The following is a 21067-nucleotide window of genomic DNA, read 5'->3' on the forward strand; positions in this document are numbered from 1 at the left end:
GGCACAATATAAAAATGAACATTACATCACAATAAATCAGTTACAGAATATACATATGCCCAGTCAGGTTGATAGGTGTTGATTGTTTTAGTTAATCTCGGTAGTCATTGGAATGTAGCCATGTGAGAATATCCGTCTAAAGATGTAGTAAAACTGGTCTGTTCTGATGTCAAGTGGGAGAGCATACCAGTATTGGGCTGCCTTTACTGGGAAGCTGCTGCAGCCTGTTCTTTTTAGTCTGAATTTGGGTATTTGTAGGCAATAGGAGTTGACAGTTCTGCTGGTGCGAGTGGAGGTTTTTCTCACTATTCTTTCTGCCAGGTAGGTGGGGGCAGCACTGTTAAGGCATTTAAAGGTAAGTGATGCTGTCTCAAGTGAGATTCTGTCACAGATTTTGAGCCATTTGTGTTCTCTTCTATAATTAGAAATGTGTTCTTTGGAGGCATTATTTTGTAATGTTTGAATTTTGTCAATGATATATTTGTTGGCTCCCAGGTACATAGCATTGCAATAGTCGAGTTTGGAGAGTATTAGGGCATTGGCAATGATGATGCAGCTGGCTTGGGTAAGGAAGGCTCTACTATCCCTGATGAACTTACATGTGTAGGCCGTCGAGGATGCTAAGGTGTTAACTTGTTTCTTGAGTGTAAGGGCCGAGTCAAGGTGAAAGCTTAGTGTTTTCACTGTTTTGGCAACATTAATTATATTGCCATCGATGTTAAATGCTGAGTAGTTGGGGCTGAGTTTTTTTTAGGTTGGCAGTGGATCCAAGGAGCAGGATTTCGGTGTTATCATAATTCAGGCATAGTCTGTGTGTGGCCATCCATGCCTGAATGATGAGATATATTTTGTTTACAAAGGCTGTATCAGAGGCGAATTTGCCCGAAAGGGGAATGAGGATCTGAGTGTTGTCTGTGTAATTAGTGTAGGTGACACCCAGTCTGTCCAATTTGTCAAATAGGGGCTTTGTAAATATATTATATAGAGCTGGCGAGACACAGGAGCCCTGGGGTACACCGCAAGTTATTTTGATAGGGTCTGCTGATGCCAATGAGGAGAAAACTCTCATTGTGTGGTTGTCCAAGAATGATTGGATACAGGCTATGGCCTCATTTGAAAAGTGGGTGGCCGATGCCAAGTGTTCGCACTGGACTGTGTGATCCACCAGGTCGAAGGCCGCCGACTGGTCAAGGAGAAGTAGCATGGCGGTGTTTCCCTTGTCATTTCTGTGCCATGCTACGGTCTGAATCCTGATTGGCGGATACCTAGGAGTTGGTTGGTTTCAAGATAGTGCTGGATTTGTAGGTATGCTACTCTGTCTATTATCTTGAGGAGTAATGGTACCGTGGTGATGGGCCTGTAGTTGGTGGGAATGGCGGGGTCTAGGGTTTGTTTCTTGAGAAGAGGTAGGACCCAGGGCTCTTTTAGGTTACCTGGGATGGTGTTAGAGGAGAAGGATGCATTTATCAGTTTGGTTATGAAAGGGGCTAAATCCCTTGCGGCATCCTTAATTAGCTGGGCTGGGTAACTGTCTCCCTTGCAGTTAGATGGTTTGAGGGATGAGATGATCCTTTCAGTTTCCAGAATGGATATTTTTTTATTTTGAATGGGTCAAGACCAGGCGTATTAGTAGTCGTAGGGATGGTGATGAGTGGTGTCTCATTAGGAGTTAAGGAGTCTTTTTTTAAGGAGATTTTAGTTTGGAGTGTTTTAATTTTATTTGCTAGTGCATTTTGGATGCTGGTGCACCATTGTGTGTCTTTGGCTATGTTGTCTGGTGAGGGTATGGGGGATTCCAGCTCCCTTAGGATAGCAAATAGTTCCCTGGCGTTGGAACTTGCGTTGCAGATTATTTCATTGAAGAGATTTTTTTTTTGTGAGTAGGATTTATTTTTTGTAATTATTAGCAAAGGGTTTAAGTTTCAGTTTATTTTCTTCAGATGGGGTGTGGCGCCATTTGGATTCTAGTTTTCTTTTTTGCATTCTTATTTCTTTTAATTGTGGGGTGAACCAGGCATTTAGGTGTGCTTGGTGTTTACCTTTTTGGAGTTTTAGAGGAGCAATAGTGTCTAGTGTTGTTTCCATGGCTTTATTGTAGCTTTCTACTAGGAGCTTGGGATGCTGGTTGTTTGGGAGGGTATTGAGAGTAGGTAGTAGCAATGGCAGGAGATTGTCTGGAGTTATGTTTTTTTTGGCTCTGTTAGGTAAGGCGGGTGCCATAATTTTCTCTTTGGTGATTTGTTTATTAAGAGTTAATGTAAAGTCAATAAGGTAGTGGTCTGTCCAATGCTGAGGAGTCATTTTGGTGATAGTGGTATCACAATTCAATGTAGCGACCCAGTCCAGGGTCCTCCCTTTGTTTTGGGTTGGGGTAAGAACTTTTTGGTTTAAGCCATGTTCAGCTAGCATTGTGGCTATGGATTGGGCTGGTTTGTCATCCGGGTCATTAAATTCTAAATTCAGGTCGCCTAGTAGTAGGATTTGTGAGGAATCTTTTGTGTTATTGGCTAAGAGACTTGATAGAACCTCCTTGAAGGTTCCAATGGGGCCGGGTGGCCTGTATATTAGGTAGATGGTTAATGTGTGGCAATTAGAGATGGGCAGTTTGGCTATGAGGAGTTTGTATGATTTGAGGGAAGATGGGACTTAAAGCAAGGTTGGTTTTAACTATGATGGCTAAACCCTCTCCTTTGCTGTTAGGTCTGTCCATTCTGATCAATTGATCATTTTCAGGGAATAGCTAGAAAGAGTGCTGGGCCTGCAGCTTCGTGCAGCCATGATTCGGTTATTGTCAAGAGGTCAAGTTGTCAGATGATAAATAATCTGCTATTTCAGTGGCGTGGGCCACTAGGGACCTGGCATTGATCAAGGCAACAGATAGAATGGTTACGTTGGAAGTGTTCTGGACTTTTATTGGAATGAATTTGGGCTGAGTAGTATTGTTGCAGGGTATAGTTAGGTTGGGACATGGTTTAGGGTGCCGTGAGCTAAATTTATATTGGGGGTTAAGAGCCTTGCTGCTGTTGCATGTGGGCTCGTAGATGAGGGGTAATCTAGCTCAAAGTCTGTTATTTCTGTCCACAGTGAGGCACGATACGTATTTAGAGGAGGACATAATGAAGGCAATAATTAGTGTGATAATGCACAACAGAGAAGTTACCTGGGTCCTGTTGAGGCACTTCGTAGTAGGTGGGAATGGGAGGCGAAGTAGTTTAGTTCAAATTGGGCACTGGATACGGGCGTAGGCTGGTGCCAAGTATACTAAGTTGTTGGAGCGACTTGGTGTCTGGCAATAGGCTGTTCCGGGAGGGTACACAGGTCTAGTAGTTGGCTATTTCAAGTAGGTAGGCTAGAGACACAGACTATGCATCAGCTGGGGTCAGCTTGTAGGCACAATCAACAGGCTAAAATCAAATGGTCACAAGACTAAGTTATGGGTGGTCACAGCAGACTATGCAACAGGGTGATGACCTTTAGCTAGGGTCAGCAAGTAGGCACAAGCAGTAGCATCAATAGTAGCAAACATTAATCACATTTAACTAGAGTGAACATTAAGGCATAGCATATTGACAGTCAGAGGGGTCACAATGGCTGAGGTGATCATATGGACATGGCGGGCTGAAATCACTATAGTTACAACAAACTGCATTAAGGACTGGTTATATACTTTCTGGTATCAGAATTGAGGTGGGAGAGGCATATTGGCATAGGTGCTTTTTGCAAAGGAGCAGCAGCTATGAAATGCTTAGGGCAGCGTGTGTAGCATGCTAAGGTTTGACTATGGGAGCATATCTCTCATGGTGCAGGAGAAGAAAGCATACCACCACGGGCCATGCGCAGTTTATGGCGTGTCAAGGTTCACGTAGCGAAATTGCAGGTGCATGGAGCGCCGAGGTAATGCAGTCGCAATACAGTGTTACTGCGTACTTGGGATGCCTATCTCCAATATGGTCATGTGGCTTTGGAAATGACAGCTCTGCCAACAAAGTCCAAATTAATGATTCCTTATTTCCTTGAATGCACAACAGTGAATGAAAGAAGGAGTGTGGGATCCGCTCTTTTATAGGGAAATGCCACCAGGGGATTGGTTCAAAACATTTGGAATCCACATAACTTCAAAGAGCTGGTCTGAGCTCACAGGTTTGATGCTGGTATGCTACAAATCGGAAGTGTCATTAACAATGATGTGACTGGTCAGCCATTTTAGCAACATATGTATGGCTAATATTTCAAGATTATCCTGCCACCAGGCAATAGTGTGGATAATCCTGCCTCCAAGCAAAAGTTTAGCATAATTATTATGGATTTCGAAAAGAGTTCCAGCCTGAAATGCAACATTCCAGTCACAGCAGCTGTCAAGCAGGGCCCATGTGGCCTCTGAAACTGCTTTGTGTCACTGGAGATCAGGTGCTGCAGATCAAGGGCCTGGTGCTGCAAGGCACATGTCCCACTATACTCGTGGCATGGAGCTTTCGGAAAGGGGGTGTCTGATGAGCAGATCACCCTTTCAGAGATGGAATGATCTGCCTCATTATATTATTTAATACGAATAGTGAGGAGTTATACATCCTTACCAGATGGCAATAACTTACAGTAGTGCATTTATTTATTTATTTTTTATTCCCATTTGTAAAGCTCTCACACAGCCGCGGGGGCATCGAGACGCTGTACAAGGCTGCGTATTTATAATGCGCTTAATACTCAGAGGTTTCTAAGCACGGACCCGGGGATCAAACCAGTGTTGTTTCGTGTCATCTTGTTTGCAAGGCGAGCACGTTGGCGCTGAGCTATCCTCCCGGGACAATTAGTGGTAGTGTGGAGTAGTAGTGTTAGTATTAGTTGCAGTGGTAGTAGTAATAATAGCAGTAGATCTTCCAGTAGACATCAGAGAGGCAGCCAACTCTGAGATAATACAAGGCCAGCCACACATGTTTATAGTTCTCTATGTGAGTCACCAGCTCTATGCATGTCTCCTTCTAATCCCCCGCTACTGTTTTGAGCGGGCAGACGGTCGCTCGTTCTCAGTAGTGGCTGCAAAGCTGTGGAATTCTCTACCTTTGACACTTCATGCAAGTTGCAATCTTCTTGCCTTTTGTCGGCTTGTAAAAACATATCTGTTTTAACAGTCATGTCAGCTAGTCCTTAATCCCTGAATCGCTTCTTTCCTCTTCAGCGCCAAGATGCTTCGGCGGACGTGCGCTTTTACAAATGCGATTAACATAACATAACATAACATAACATATGTACCCAGTGGTCGAAGTTTATGAAAAGAAGTAGTGGAACTATGTTCCCTACTGGTCTGCACCGCTCCCCACAATCCCCATCGCCACGGCCCTTCCCATGCACAATACAAACCCCAAAACACATGTGCCTGCTGTTTAAGGGAACGTACAGTGCAGGGCACTGAAAGTGCAAGTTTGTACTTCTTCATACACTTTTATTTTAAAACGAAACCGTTCCGGAACGGTTTCTTTTTAAAATAAAAGTATAGGAGCGGTAAAACTTAATTAAAAGAAGTAGAGGAGCACCGCTCCCGACCGCTCCCGCTCACTTCCACCACTGTATGTACCAAATGATTGGGCCAAAGTTAAAAAGTCAAATGAAAACCCTGAGGATGGGCAATTCCCTAATGTGCATGACATTTTGCAATGAATAACCATTGAGCCCCAAGAAAGCAGTAACACATTTTGCACAGTTTTGCATTTTGTTTTGTTTCGCAGAAAATCAGCGACCGCGGATCGCAAAATGAAATTGCGCCCTACTCAGAGCGTGGCCGTGTGTGTGCAACAGGCAGCATACCAGCACACAATCTCAGGTGCATGACATCACGCCGGGAGCGCAAAGCGAATGAAATGACTTGTGAAATTTCGGTAGAGGGAGATTTCTGCTAACAGAAAAAATGTGCAAAGTAGTTAAAGGTCATGGAAGCAAAATCGAGTGAACGTGTTTCCTTGGTCATGTTGCTTTCAAAATGCGTCTCCAACCCTTATCAGACTACAAGGATCCACCGTCGCATTCTTGTCAGGTCAGAGAAGCTTCTAGAAGGATCCCAACTATAACCAGCTCTTTGTCGCATTCTTCTGATGATTCTCATAAAGCGGTGTTGGTATATGTGTGGACCTTGGATTCTCGCACCCAGTGCCTAATTTGTAGAAAATAAGTGCCAGCGCCCAAATATTTTCTAGCACTCCTGCGACACTGCGGGTGGGCTCCACTTCTGCCTCCACCCATAGCTGCTCCCTACAGTGTGGACATATCTGGGGTTACACTGCAGCGCACACCTGCTCATGGTGGTTGACGGATGCACTATCACCACTTCATAATTAAAGTGAGTCTGGGACAATAAGTGCAGGGCATAAACATAGGTGCCTGGCTGAGAAGAGGTAAGTACCCCCCAAATTAAGCACTGCTTGTACCTCTTTCCATTTCATGCCTCTGCAGGCAGAGATAATTAATGGATGATGCCATCATAAAGAAGATGGCAACAATCATTGCACTTGATTTCTAAGGACGCCGCCAGCTCTTTAACAGCCAGAATCATGCCTCTGTGTGCCTCACACGGCTGATCCTGTGGAGAGGCCGGCAGGTCCCTTGCTTGGATCAGGAAAACGTGGAGCGTGGATCTACTCCGGTGTTTCAGCTCTGTGCCGTAAATCGACTACAGAATGGGGCTGACGGGGTAAATCCACAGAAAGACCTTTAACCATGGGTTCCCTGTCTCTGTCTCTACATGAATGAGCCTGTAGGGGCCAATTCACTTTTACGATGAACTTATATTTTTAATCACTGAAGTGACTTATGAGTCTGAAATGTACAATTGTATTTTCACTTCTCCTGTCTTTTCTGTGCAGCATTGGGTATTGTGTTTATTATAAAACTATTTTGTTTTTCCCATTGGTGTACATGGACAAAGCTTTGGCTTTTCTTCTGAGAATACTATCATCTGCCATCTGTGTTGTGACAAACACATCAAGACTCTCATCCTTTCCTCCTCCTTCCCTTCCATTCGTCCTTCCTCTGCTAATCCCACAGTTGCTGTGATTGGTGTCTTGGCCCCTTAAGCATACTATGGGCCTCTGACTCTACTATGCCTTGTGAGTATTCAGAATGTGCAAGTGCACCAAGGAAGAGGATAGAGGAGGTAAGTGCTGGGGAGTCCGAGCTCATGGATGAGCCAAAGATGAAGTGCTTGGAATATTGAACGCTACACGGCCTGGAGCCATGTTAGGTGTAAGTGCAAACCTCCAGGGTGAAGGGTATGCCACTGCGAGTGCTGAGGGTAGACAGGAGCTGGGGTGATTGGGTGTGGGAGGTCAGGGGCCACAAGAATGCATAAAGGCCCCCGACACCAATCACAGCAACTGTGGGATTAGCAGAGGAGGGAAGAAGAGAAGGCAGAGGTAAAGAGGAAAGTCTTGAGGAGCTTCTGGAATTTAAGAAAGTACTGCTCAAGGCGCAAAGGGAGGGACAGGCTGTTCTGTTCCTTACGGGGGAGCCAGCTGAGCAAAGCAATGGACCACCTACCCTCTGTTTAGCAAAACGCTTTACAGACAAAGAGTTGGTGCCAGAGGAACATAGTGGTCTAGAGGGAAAGTATTTAGTAAGATACATTTGAAGATAGTGAGGTCCCCAGGCCAAGACAGCCTTGTGGATGATGCAGAGGGATATGAATTTAATCTGTGCAGCAACCGAGAGCCAGTGATCACATTTTAGGGCAGGAGAAATGTGGCCCCTTGGATTAAGGCAAAGGATAAGTCTTGCTGTCCTATTCTGGATTAGCTGTGGGGGTCGCAGAGTGCAATACGGTAGATTCTGGAGGAGGCTATTGCAATAGTCAAGCCTAGAGAGAACCAGGGCTCGGGTAACATTGAGCCTCTGGGGGAAAATGAGAAAAGGGAGAATTCCTTTGAGAAGGACGAGATGAAAGTGTGACTTCTTGGCAATGTCCTGGTTTCAAGGGAGGAAGGAAAGAAAGGAGTTGAAGATGGCTCCAAGGTTTCTGGCTTCAGAAGAAGGAGCAGGGGGAGAGCCCAAGGAGGAAGGCCAGAGTGAAGGGAAGAAGAAGAGAGCAGGAATCGAACCAGGCCTCCCACAGAACCGCCAATGCCTTGTCTGCTTTGAGCTCCAAGTGCCTGCCAGTTTTTTTCGTTTTTTTTTAAAGCAGTCTTCTGAAACATAATGACTTAATTGGAGCTGTAAACTGCTACTGATGTAATAAACATGTCTGAGCCAGGTCTGCCTTCAGCCACTCAATGAGGTCCTGTTAAAAACAAGCATTGGCAAAGCCAACAGTTTTGGCTTGTGGATAAATATTAGACATTTGCCAGGGACTGCTATTATATACCCGAACACTCTCACCATTTTGCAGCTGCTACCATCAATGGTCAGGTAACACCACCATGACATGGCCTGGCAAATGCATTACCCATGCCTACTCAAAAGTCAAAATGTTTGACATTGCCAGTTTTTCTTGCATTATGCAATAGTTGAGTAGCGCTGTAACTTTGTGTTTTGTACTGCTTAGGCAATACAAAACAGAGGTTGTTCAAACAAGTATGTTTGGCTTTTAAGCATTTGGAAATGGTTTGAAAATACAAAACCAATTAGAAAAGTATATATACCTTTAAATAAATCAGCTCAACAAAACGTATATGCTTCTCGTTGTATTTGTCCCCTATTGAACAGAAGACATAGAATGCACAGTGATTGGGCCCATACAAAAATGCTCTGATTTATGGTGATGTGCAGACACACAATGAACACAATTGATACAGTTGCTTGCTTGAAGTCATTTTTCAGCACATGAATGCATATGTTGGGCGGAAAATGTCCCAGGGGCTGCTTTTAGCTCCAGGTCAGGGTATCTTTATTCGGATCTGTTCACACGGGTGCAATGGCCATCCCTGTAGCAGAGCACGTTTGCACATGCATGCCCCCAATGTGTTTTCTCTGGGCACAATTTTGTTGAGGAAGGCTAGGAACTAGCGGCGATTTGGGCAAGTTAGTGGGAACTTGGTCAGTATGTGTTGTTGTTTGCACAGGTCTCTTTACCCCTAAGGCACAGGCGCAGTCCCTGCAGTCTGCAGATTAGTGGAACAAAGAATAGGAGGAGAGGATGGATGGAGAGGGAACAGATTTTTGATAAGCCTGAGAGATGAGCTAAAGTCTTGGGAGGAGAATAGAGCACCCAAATGTCCCTTGAAGTAGAGCTTTTTGTGCCGCAAATTTGCATTCCTCGCTTGCACACTGTGGAATCTGATCACTAAGCCTTGCTCACTGGTGGGGCGCTGCGCCGCCGCAGCCGCTGCGCCACCGCTGACCACCCCCGGTCTGGCAGCGCATCACTCAGTTGCGCACATGACTGAAAAACAGCCCGCACACCACTATTCTTTGGCGCACACAGCCCAGAAGAATTAGAGGGAACATTGGTACCGACATTATTTATTTCATTTTATTTATTACATTTGTTATACGGCCAGACCCTGAGCTATCACGGCGTAGTTACAGACAATGTTAAGATACAATCTTAGAATAGAGTACGGAAATACAGAAAATAATACATTAACACTTTTATAACAGTTATATACACATGGCATGTGGGTTAGGTCTACACTAGTTAGGTATGCTTACCGGCACCGTGGTTCCCGGAACGCCAGGGTCGTAATGAGACCCAAAACTTTAACATTGCTTCGGTGATTATTGCCTTTCTACCGCTGTCTTCACACCCAGAGTCCCCCATTTTCTGCCACAGTCTGCATATTCTGAACCTTCATTTAATGGGGTGTCTTATTAGATGTATTTTGACTAGTGTGTGTGTATTTGTAGTCCAATATAGTTATCTATTTTTCAGAGAACCTTGATTGGACTTTCATTTTATTTTAAACAGTACTACAAATACCTCTTGAAGAGCGCATCCAGCACAACCCCCCTATAAAGAGGTGCAGGAGATTTACCATTCATATTGTGCCTGTTCCACTGTTAACATTGAAATCAAGGCTGATCTAGTAGTTGTGCATGTCTGAGTAAGTGTTTAGAAACCAATACTAATCCCTGTAAACCTGCAGAGCTGATGCAATTGGGGTATTACAACAGGGTTTGGACCAGCACAGTGCAAGGCACATATGCACAAAAGAATATTTACTGTTACATTTTAGGTTCGGTGATATTAGTATAGCGCCTGCTGCCATTTATATGACCTCGAAGCGCTGTGTTGATTGACCGCCCTTACGAAGCCAGTACTATGACCAGGCTTGTTAATGAAAGGAAGCGGTACAAAGCGTGTGTGCATGTATTGCCAAATCAGGGATAGGCAGAGAGTGGATAGTGTTCATGCGCCAGCACGTGTGTGCAGAGGCATGGGGAAGAGTCCCGTGTCAGAGAAGATACGACAGCGGGACCACATTCTCTCAGCTGTATTCTAGGGGTCACAGCATGTGAGGGGCAATGTTTTAGTCATGCAATGCCGACTGCAGAGGCATGGGGAGGAGCGCTATGCCAGAGGCTATGTGACAGCTGGGACAAACTTTTCCGTGGGACTCAGCTATATTGTATGGATGGCAGCCCGAGTGAGGGTGGCCGGCTACGTAAGAAGCCTATCAGTCCCTAGGAAATTGATTTACGTTGCGAGCTTAACTGCGCAAAGGGTGCAGGTGAGCCCGCCTCTATCACATACTAGCTGACACCATGAAGTTACAATTCACATTTCTGGGTGGTGACACGGAATGCCAACGTAGTGTTTCGATTTGTCATTACCCTCTTTGTGTTGAGTAGTGACTACTATCTTGGCTTCATGGGTGAAGGTGATATTGCCTAGTCGCCTATGGAGGGTTGAGCTCGATGTTCGTGTTATTGCCGGCCTCATGGGAGTATCCGGAGCTCGCGAGAAAGACAACATTAATAATTCTGTGATGTACCATTTAGGCTGGGAGCCACAGAATACACTGTTAAATACAAAAAGGAATCTGGGATTTATTTAAATTCTATAGCAAATCAATACAGTTCATCAGAGCGTTTAGACTCTTTGGCTCTGTCTCTCTGACATGTAGGTATGTAGGCACAGACCGTCAACTGCTACCAGGTAATGTATCTCCTGCTCATGGTCACCTCTCCCAGAATATGGCTCCTGTTCCCACTTGGTCGGGGCACTTAGCACTGCTCTGGGATCCTTCCTGCAATCAGTCCCACTGGCTATGACCTGGATTCAATCCAATCTGCTCTCTACCACAGCAACACTGTCTTCATTCAACCCAGTTGGCTTAGATGGTTTTCCATAAAATCTTCGCTGTTGGACTTATAGACTGCAGACTCTACATTCTAAAGGGGTCGTCCCTGTTCTTGCTCTCATTAGAAGATTGATCAGATCGGTACCTTATTCTAGTGATGTCTCTCCTAGAAACACACTCTGAATCTCATAGGACAATCGTCCTGTGTGGCTTGCCAAAGGCTAAAATGACAACACACCCCCTGTCGTGATGTCATTTGGTCTAACACTTGATTTAAATAATGTTAGGTCGTATACATCTATTTTCTAATTGCCTCACAGGTGTATACATTACCCGGTGAAGTGCGTCTCTTTCTAGGGATGTAATATGATTACTAGGCTATGCAATATTAAAAACTCCAGAGCTATGTTATTTTATCCTTTTATGACAGCAATTATTGTTCATTAAAATTGAATTGATATATTTAAATGAGGCTGTGTGGTATGAACAAGCTGATATCTTTGGTTTTCCGATGTGAGTATCTGAAAATAAATTAGGGTCAGTTTTCATAGGTCCCGTTTTCATATGTCTTCAAACAGCCTCATTTGAAACGCAGTGCACTTTTTTTACCACTGGCAGTAATGAAACCATTCATCGCACCAGTTTCTATTTTGCCAGGATTCTGAAGCCACCCACCAACAGCATCTCTTTGTGAGTTTCTTTGGACATCTATTATCTCTTCCCTCCTTTAATCCACGAGACAAAGGATAAGCAAGTCCCATAATTTTATTTTTCAGGGTACTGCTTTTGATGGGCGATTCTGCAGCTGCCAGAACAGGCCCTGATCTTTTGAAGTCATTTTATACAAAGGACACTGGTCCTAGAATGGAACATGATGGGTGGTGAGATTTCGTTTGTCATATAAAATGCACCTTTCATTTTAAGGGCTAACAATCCCCCCATTTATAATTGCACTGGTGGCTGCATTTCTTTGTGTTTGTAATTAAGCGCTGGAAATACAAACTAATGTAGTGCTCTGCTTCCAAACAGGCTGAGTGATAAGGACTTAATGAAACGTTTCCAAGGCTAAAGAGTACTTGTCCTTGGCAGGCACAATTCATAAAATCATTCTTCTTCTAATATAGTTCTAAAAAGAAACAAAAACATTCTTTATAATAAACAGCCCTGATTTCTTGCGGAATAAAAGAGTACACACGTCGGGTACCCTTTAATTGCAGTGACACAATGCAAAATGAACTGAGGGCCCAACACATTTATCAATAGAAGTGTTTGTCTCATTCTGACATTGAATGCAGGTAGCTAAATCTACTCTGTGTAATGATGTGCCTTTTTTAAGTTCTCGTATAAACACTTCAGTTCCCAAACCCATTAATGTACATTTTGAGCAATGAATATACAACATGCAACGTTCTCACTAAGGCCCTTTTTCCATGTTTTGTCTTCAGCAACACACACATATTTAGAGCCTCTTTAATCAGAATTTATTTTCTAACACTTGCATTTCAAATACTCAGAATATAGGCTGTATACATGGTAGCTTTTTCCCCCAATATCCTGTTAATGTCCTGGCATGTGTCAGGATTGTGCAGTTTAAAAGTGCAAACTACTACATAGACAGGCAGGACATGTTCATGTTTGTGCAAAACAGAATGTTTGTGTAATATCCAGATGTTTCAGGGTTGGGGGCGCTTTACAAAAGTCAAAATAAATAAATAAATAAACACTACATTAAACATTTAACAGCTATAGACATGGGAATTTATTCCAGTGTGTCATTGTTGCTCTCAGCATTAGAATACTCCCATACCATGCAATCAAAGATCTTAACAAGACTTGTGCACTTACATGTAAACTCCACGTTGCTCATGTAGAGGTTGGAAGGCCACTGCCGTTAGGGCTGTAAATGGGCCCTGATACCAGAATGTCCCATAATGTGTCACACCAAAACTGCTAAAGTGGTCCACAGGAACAAGGCGCTCAGTATTCAAAAGATTAAGGGGGTAATTCATAGATTTCAGCGCAGAGGCAGCACACGCGAGCAGCGCAGAGAGGGATCGTGCGCCAGCGTGCGCCAGCCGTGTGCGCTAAACAGCATTCTGGCGCACCACGTATTCATGGAATTCCCAAGGCAAAAAGAGCCTTGGCACAGAGAACCTCCCGCAGCGCCAGTTCGCCCCCGAGAACGCCCATCGCGCAAGGAAAAGCCATCAAAATCCCCAATCCAGCGCAAAGGGCTGCATTAACCCTGGATCAGCTTACAGGGCCGCTACACAGCAAACGCCGAGCGGGGAACGTGTATTCCTGGGGTGCGCTGGAATTATCACACGCGGTAGGGCCTGTGCGAGCGGAGTAGGCGTATTACTGGGGTTCGTGGGGAGTTTCATACGCGATTGGGCTTGTGCGAGCAGGCTACGTGTATTTGGGGTTACGCAGGGATTTTCATACGTGGTAGGCCCTGTGCGAGTGTGGTACATGGATTTCGGGGGTGCGCGGGAAGTTTCACACGCGATTGGCCCTGTGCGAGCGGGGTACGTGTATTACGTGTGTGCATGGGAAGTTTCACATGCGATTGGGCCTGTGCGGGCAGGATACGTGTATTTGGGGGTACGCAGGGAGTTTCACACGCGGTAGGCCCTGTGCGTGTGTGGATTTAGGGGGTGCGCAGGAAGTTTCACACATAATTGGCCTTGTGCGAGCGGGGTACGTGTATTACGGCGGTGCGCGGGAAGTTTCACACGCGATTGGCCCTGTGCGAGCGGGGTACGTGTATTACAGGGGTGCGCGGGAAGTTTCACATGCAATTGGGCCAGTGCGAGCAGGCTATGTGTATTTGGGGGGTACGCCAGGAGTTTCACATGCGGTAGGCCCTGTGCGAGTGGGGTATGTGTATTTCGGGGGTGCGTGGGAAGTTTCACACGCGATTGGCCCTGTGCAAGTGGGGTACGTGTATTTCGGGGGTGCGTGGGAAGTTTCACAAGCGATTGGCCCTGTGCGAGCGGGGTACGTGTATTTCGGGGGTGGGTGGGAAGTTTCACACGTGATTGGCCCTGTGCAAGTGGGGTACGTGTATTTCAGGGGTGCGTGGGAAGTTTCACATGCGATTGGCCATGCAATTTCACTGTCAGAGCGGGGTATGTGTATCCAGTGGGGTGCGTGGGGAGTACCACACGTGAATTGGCAGTGTGGGTCCTCCCAGGTGTGCCCTCTACCCCCTCCACAGGCCGTGCAGGCAGCCCACACCACAGGGGACTACCCTGCACCCCTGGTCATGTCCCGCAAGCAGCCCATCCACCATGTCCCACTCATGTCCCCCTGCATCCCCACCCCCCAGCAGTGAGGGGCACCTGCCTGCAGGCCCCCACTCATGTCCCTCTGCACCCCCACCCCCCCAGCAGTGAGAGGCACCTGTCAGCAGGCCCCCACTTATGTCCCCCTTGTACCCCCACCCCCCAGCAGTGAGGGGCACCTGCCAGCAGGCCCCCACTCATGTCCCACTCATGTCCCCCTGCACCCCCACCCCCCAGCAGTGAGGGGCACCTGCCAGCAGGCCCCCATTCATGTCCCTCTGCACTCCCACCCCCCAGGCAGTGCGGGGCACCTGCCAGCAGGCCCCCACTCATGTCCACTCATGTCCCCCTGAACCCCCACCCCCCAGCAGTGAGGGGCACCTGCCAGCAGGCCCCCATTCATGTCCCCCTGCACCCCCACCCCCCAGCAGTGAGGGGCACCTGCCAGCAGGCCCCTACTCATGTCCCCCTGCATCCCCACCCCTCTACAGTGAGGGGCACCTGCCAGCAGGCCCCCACTCATGTCCCCCCTACATGACATAAAGATGCACAATCATGGCCCACTTCTACACCAAAATACCACAGCACGCCACCCCAGTCTTGAGACTCAATGATTTCCCAATCCACCCCACACTGACATGCCTATCTCAAGACACAAACCAAAAGTCAACTATGTACATCAACACATGTCCGTCACACACACACACTGGTTGGCATTGATTGCGTAAACCCACATTTCTGCATCCATGAACCCAATGAGCAAATCACACACATGGAAGTAATATATCAAAATGTATAATGGACAAAAATAAAGCAATTAAATGAAAGAATAAAAAAATTGCAAACATGAAATGAAAAGCATATCCAAAAGATGAGTAAATGAAAAGTATAACCAATCCAAAGAAATCCAAAAGAAAAATAGTCCAAACTCTCCCTCCACCAAAGCAAATCCAAAGGAAACGTAAAAAGAAAAATCCATGAATCCATGGTGAAATCCAAAGAAAAAGTTCAAAATAATCCATTGTCCAACTATGTACAATCCATTGTCAAAAAGAAAAATCCATTAATGCATGTTCAAATCCAAATGAAAAGTTCAAATAAATCCATTGTTCAACTATGTACAATCCATTGTCAAGGGTCCATGAGCCCAACAAAAGAAATGAAACCTACCTAAGAAACTACCTAAGAAAAAAACTATATACAAATGTGTGGGGCATAGTCCAATCACCCAAAATCAAAGGAAAATGAAAATGAAACCTAACACTAAAAACTATTTACAACGGCAGCGGGCTAGTCCGATGGCTCACTTTTCAATGTCCCGGGCCAGGGCATCATCGAACTCCCGCTCAATGTCCTCTTCCATGGCCCGAGGGTTCGCAGGGACGATGACATGTTGACCTCCAACTCCCTGCGAATTGCCTCGAGGCACTCGGCCCACCTCAGTGCCCTCTGCATGGAATTATCCGCCTTGTCCATTGTAAGCCGTGCCTCTTCCTCCCGCTGCCGCTCCGCATCTATGGCGTGTCCCAACCGCTGCCACACGGAAGACACTTGTAATCCTGGATCCTCCTGTCCTCTGGCCGATGCCTGCCCCTCTGATGTCGATGGCCCAGAGCCATCATGGCTCCCACCTTGTTGCTGCTGCTGCTGTGCCTGTGCCCCTGCTCTTGCTGCCTGCACGTCCTCCTCTGGCTGGGGTGCAGTTGTCGTGGTGGCCACCCCTGCTGGACGTCCAACTCCCGACTGTGGCAGGGATGTGTCCCCCACCAGCCTGGCCGCTGGGTTAGAGGCAGCTCCACAGGGTACCCAGGTGATACATGGGTGGGAAGATGGCATGGAGGACGACTGGCGCGTAGGGTTTTCAGGTGAGGAGGGGGTCGGAACAAGGTCCAGCAAACTGAGGAATACATCCCTGGTGACCAGTCCCAGTAGGTCAACGCGGTCAATGAGGCATTCGAGATGACGTGCAGTGTCTTCACGAAAACACTGCAGGTCACCTCGCATGCCCTGTTGACGCAAAGCCATCCCACTCAGGACAGGCTCAACCCGGTCCCGGATAGACACATCTGCAGGGAGAGGAAGGCCAGTTGTTGTAAGCGGATCCCCTCCCTGAAAACAGGTCTGGACATAGGCATCCCTGCTGGTGCAGGATGATGCAGTCACAGGATCGGGGACAGGATTACACACAGGCACCTCCGCGGCGGCCTGTGCTGCCTCCTGTCCCTGCCCCTGCACTGCACTACTAGGACCAGTGGAATCCCCACCTCCAGACCCCGTGTGTCCCTTGCACGGCCTCCTCCTCCACCAAACCCCCCACCAACCTGGATGACTCCATGCCATCTTCCTCCGTCGGACCCTGTGAGGTCTCAGCTGCCCCTTCTACTGCAGAGGAGCCTACTTCCAACCTCCGGCTCTTGGACCTACCCTCGGCAGCTGCAGCCTGGGATGCGGCACCAGACTCCTCACTCCCTGACAGAGAGGGCAACCTGGGAGGGGAGCCGGGTCTTGCGTCTCCGGCTGATGGTGCGATCCCTGACGCTCTCCTCCACAGCACCCTCTCCGCCCTCTTCATCAGTTGACGCGGCAGACACTGAGAGATAGAACACAGGCATCAGGGCACTGGAAAATGGACTGATACACACATGACAGTTGTACATGAGTGTCAGTGTCAAACTTCAGACATGGCATCATACTCCCCAACACACATGTCATTTCAACTCACACACATGATCAATTCAACAGCATTATTCACCAGGCAGCACCATCCATACACAAACAACAGCATGAGCAGCCGAAGGTGAGCCTGATGTCACATGAAACACGGGGAGTGCACAACACATGCACACAGGCCACCACACTTACATGCATGTGTGCATCTCCACCAACTGTCGCAGTGATGAGATCGCCATCCATGTCACATCTGCCATTCAGCCTTCAACATGTCAGTGTCACATTCATCCATGTTGCATCACAGTTCCACACTTGTCAAATACACACACATGCACATGTACACAGTGCAGATACATGCAGCTGGAACCACCATCCATGTGTGACACCACAACCATGCCAACGTTCATACACAGTAATTCAAACATGTGTGCTCCCACACCTGCATTTGGCCTACATGCTTACCAACACATACACCATCCATGAGTCTCACACATGAGAGGACTCACATGTGTCAGCCTCATGCCCCTGTACATACACATCCATACATGGCCCTACAAAAACACATGTGCAACCTGCACACTACTGGCACACCACAACACCCACAGCGTCCAATCAGTATGCATGTACACTTACCGCTCGACTCCAGATGGGTCTGCCTCTCAGGGACCTGGACGTGGTGCGCTGGGCGTGTGCATTACAGCACCCTAATTTGGTGATCCGACAGGTGGCCCCGGCGAGGGTCCTGGACCTGAAGTCCTCCCAGCGCTTCCAGACATGTTTGATGTCGCGGACTGCCACCCCCTCCTCGTTGATGGCAGTCACGATGTCCATCCAGATCCTGGTCCGTCCTTAATTGTCGGCGCGCAAACTTCCAAAGTGGGCATCATACTGCCCCAGGACTTGCTCCACCAGGACACCAACTTCCCTGGCACTGAAGCTGGTGGCCCTCTGCCTCTCTGGCTGGGGGTTGCCAGTGGTGTCATATGGTGTTGTGCCAGACATGGCAACCCCACAGGCAGGTGTGGGTGGGCAACTGGGTCCTGGGGCTGGGCTGTGGAGCGATGGTATCCCAGTCGGGAGTCTTCAGTTCCAGCAGGGGTGGTCACAGCAACTGCACCCCTGGCTGACGTTCAAGCAGCAAATAGCAGGGCACGTGGGCAGCAGGCAGTCAGGCAGCAGCAGATGGCAGGTGGGAGCGTGCTTGGGGCTCTGGGGGCAGGAAAATGGCCTTTTGGGCAGGAGTGTGGTCTTCCGTGTGTATTTGTGTGGTCAGCTTGATACGGAGTGATTTGACACGTGAAAAAATTACACGTCAGCGTGTAATTCGAGGAAAGGCCCTTAGCGCGTCAGCGCCTCAGTGACGTTATGTGCGCAGGCGTTGCCCACAACACGGGTGCATAGGGAATCAGCACGTGAGAAAACTGCACGCCATCGTGCAATTAGAGGAAATGGCCTTAGCGCGTAAGCGCATAAGTGACATTTCACGTGTGGGCTGGCTTAAAAGGTACAATTATCACACTATTACCTTGTACGTGCTTTCTGTGGAGAGCTAGCGGGTGTATCTTGTACTTCTTGTTGGTTCACACCCGATTACTTCACAACATTTCCAGCAGTTCGTACTCCCTGTTTCCTCAGACTGTGTTATTTTCTTCTTTTGGCAGGGTTGTTGCCTGCGTGCACACACGCATCTTTTTCACGTTCTTTTTCAAGGCAGACGGTGAGTCGTGCATGTATTTTTCAACTGTGGTTGCCCCCGTGTGTCGCGTACCCCTTCAGAGGTCATTGTAGGCTGCGTGTAACACGTGTACGCTTATTTTTGTGTTTCTGGGTGCCACAGCGTAGTGCGGGTTCATTTTTCCACACACGTGGTCTACCAGGGGTTGCGTGCACCTGTGCTTTTGTTTTTGGGGTGCCTGTGCATTGCGTGACCCGTCATCTTCCCCCAGGGGTCACATGCAGCCTTGCTAGAGCACTAGGGTACGAATTCCATCTAGTACCCTACCCCTTTCACCCCGTTTGCCCAGGACAATTGTTTACTGCAACTCCCATACGCAGAACAATATCAGTGCCAAGGTTGGGAGGCGACCAAGCAGTAAGGGAGGCAAAGGTGGCTGACCTCCAAAAGGTGGGCCCGGTGGGCGCGGTAGGGGACTTGGCCAACATTTGCAGGGTGCCCCTAGACCCCCGTGTGTGGAGGCCCAATCAGGGACACCCATGCCCCCTGGTTGTGGGAAACATAGCTGACACCCTTGTTGGACCGGCCCATTTTGGCACCTGAACCGGAACAGGATGACTCCCAGGCTGACTTCCAGGTCGGCAAGTCTAAGCCACGTGTGGCGGCGCAAGTTGCTGTCACCAGGCCACGTGGATCTGGGACAGCAATGTCATCTGCTGCCCTAAGTAGGCAGGGTGGGGAGGCTGCAGGGGCAGCTGCAGCTCTATCCACCCCAGCTCTGAGTATCCCAGCCGGGACAGTGTCGGTCCAGGTCCATCAAACTGACGTTGGCCCTGCCAACATCACCCTGCAGCCAATGCCTGCACCAAGACATATGGTCATTGTGCATTCACACACTTCTAGTACCCAGTCCACCTGCGCTTCTGCCCCTACTGACCAGAGCAGCGTAAGCCACTCAGGATCCGCACCACCTTTGAAAAAGAAGAAGAAGGGTGCTCTGGCACTACAGGCTGAGACCCCAGACACAGTTACACACTTCGGCACGTCAAGGAAGCCTAGCTTTAATGACGCGGAACTTGATGCACTTGTGGCCTATGTGTCGGCACATAGCCGTGAAATGGTGGGCACACTGGCAGACCATCTCGACCACATTAGTGCCCTTGGATTTGTGAGGCGCACAGCTGATGATTGCTACAAGCGGTGGAATGACCTGAAACGTAGAGCAAATAACAAGCTGGCCCCAAATCATGCCTCTACTCTGGTGACTGGCGGTGGGTCTCCACCAGAGGACAACCAACTCACTGAACTCTGTTGCTGGAACCTTCCTCACAGAGGAACAGCTCCAAGGTGTGGGAGACCTACCAGATTATGGCGCATTGTCCGGTGAGTGCCCATGCATGTGTGTGTAATCCATGTGTATGTTGTTTGGGTGACGGGTTCTGATTGAGTGCCAGGTGAGGGCGTGTGCTCCTGAGTGGTATGGGTCACCCATGTGCTTCCTCCAAAACATTCACCGGCCTTAAATTTGGGTATGACAGTATCCCTTCTGCCCACAGTAGCCAATTAGCGCCACATTACTTCAGTTGCCCTTGAACTGTCATCTTGCTACAACGTTGTTCAGAATGTTTCAGTGTTCATTCAGGCTGATTGTTTCAATTGTCCCATTTTTGCAACACATTATTCAGCCCTAATGCCACATATGTGACATGCTTCTGTCATTGATTACACCCCACATTGGCACACATGTGTTGTTGTTCTGTGAAGGATTAGACCATTCAGGCTGATTGAGCATTGGCGTGCTCACATTAATTTTTGGGGCCTGTTTTAATGTGGAACATGATAGTTGTTTCCTGTCATGTTGAAGTGACCAACCATTGATGTGTACATCTGCCTGCGATCACTGTATTATTATTTTTTTTTTTTATTGACATCAGTTTGTGCATAACAGACAAACTTTTTTGTCATTTCATCTCTACATTCAAACATTGACTTTACACTTCATTTCCGTTGATTTTAAGAACTTGTTTCAATCTATTTGTTACGATCATATATTAATCATTTAAATTCCAGCAATTCCCTAAGTATCATTTAATTTTCTCAGTTTTCCAATTTCATATCTTTATATGTCTGACCTCCTTTCTTATGATTTCTCAAGTTTTTGGTAAAATCATATCCATGAAATTTATTACTGCACAGGTTAATTGGGTATTTGT

The sequence above is a fragment of the Ambystoma mexicanum genome, chromosome 3q (genome assembly GCF_040938575.1).
Source record: "Ambystoma mexicanum isolate Mex_15411 chromosome 3q, UKY_AmexF1_1, whole genome shotgun sequence".
Taxonomy (NCBI): Eukaryota; Metazoa; Chordata; class Amphibia; order Caudata; family Ambystomatidae; genus Ambystoma; species Ambystoma mexicanum.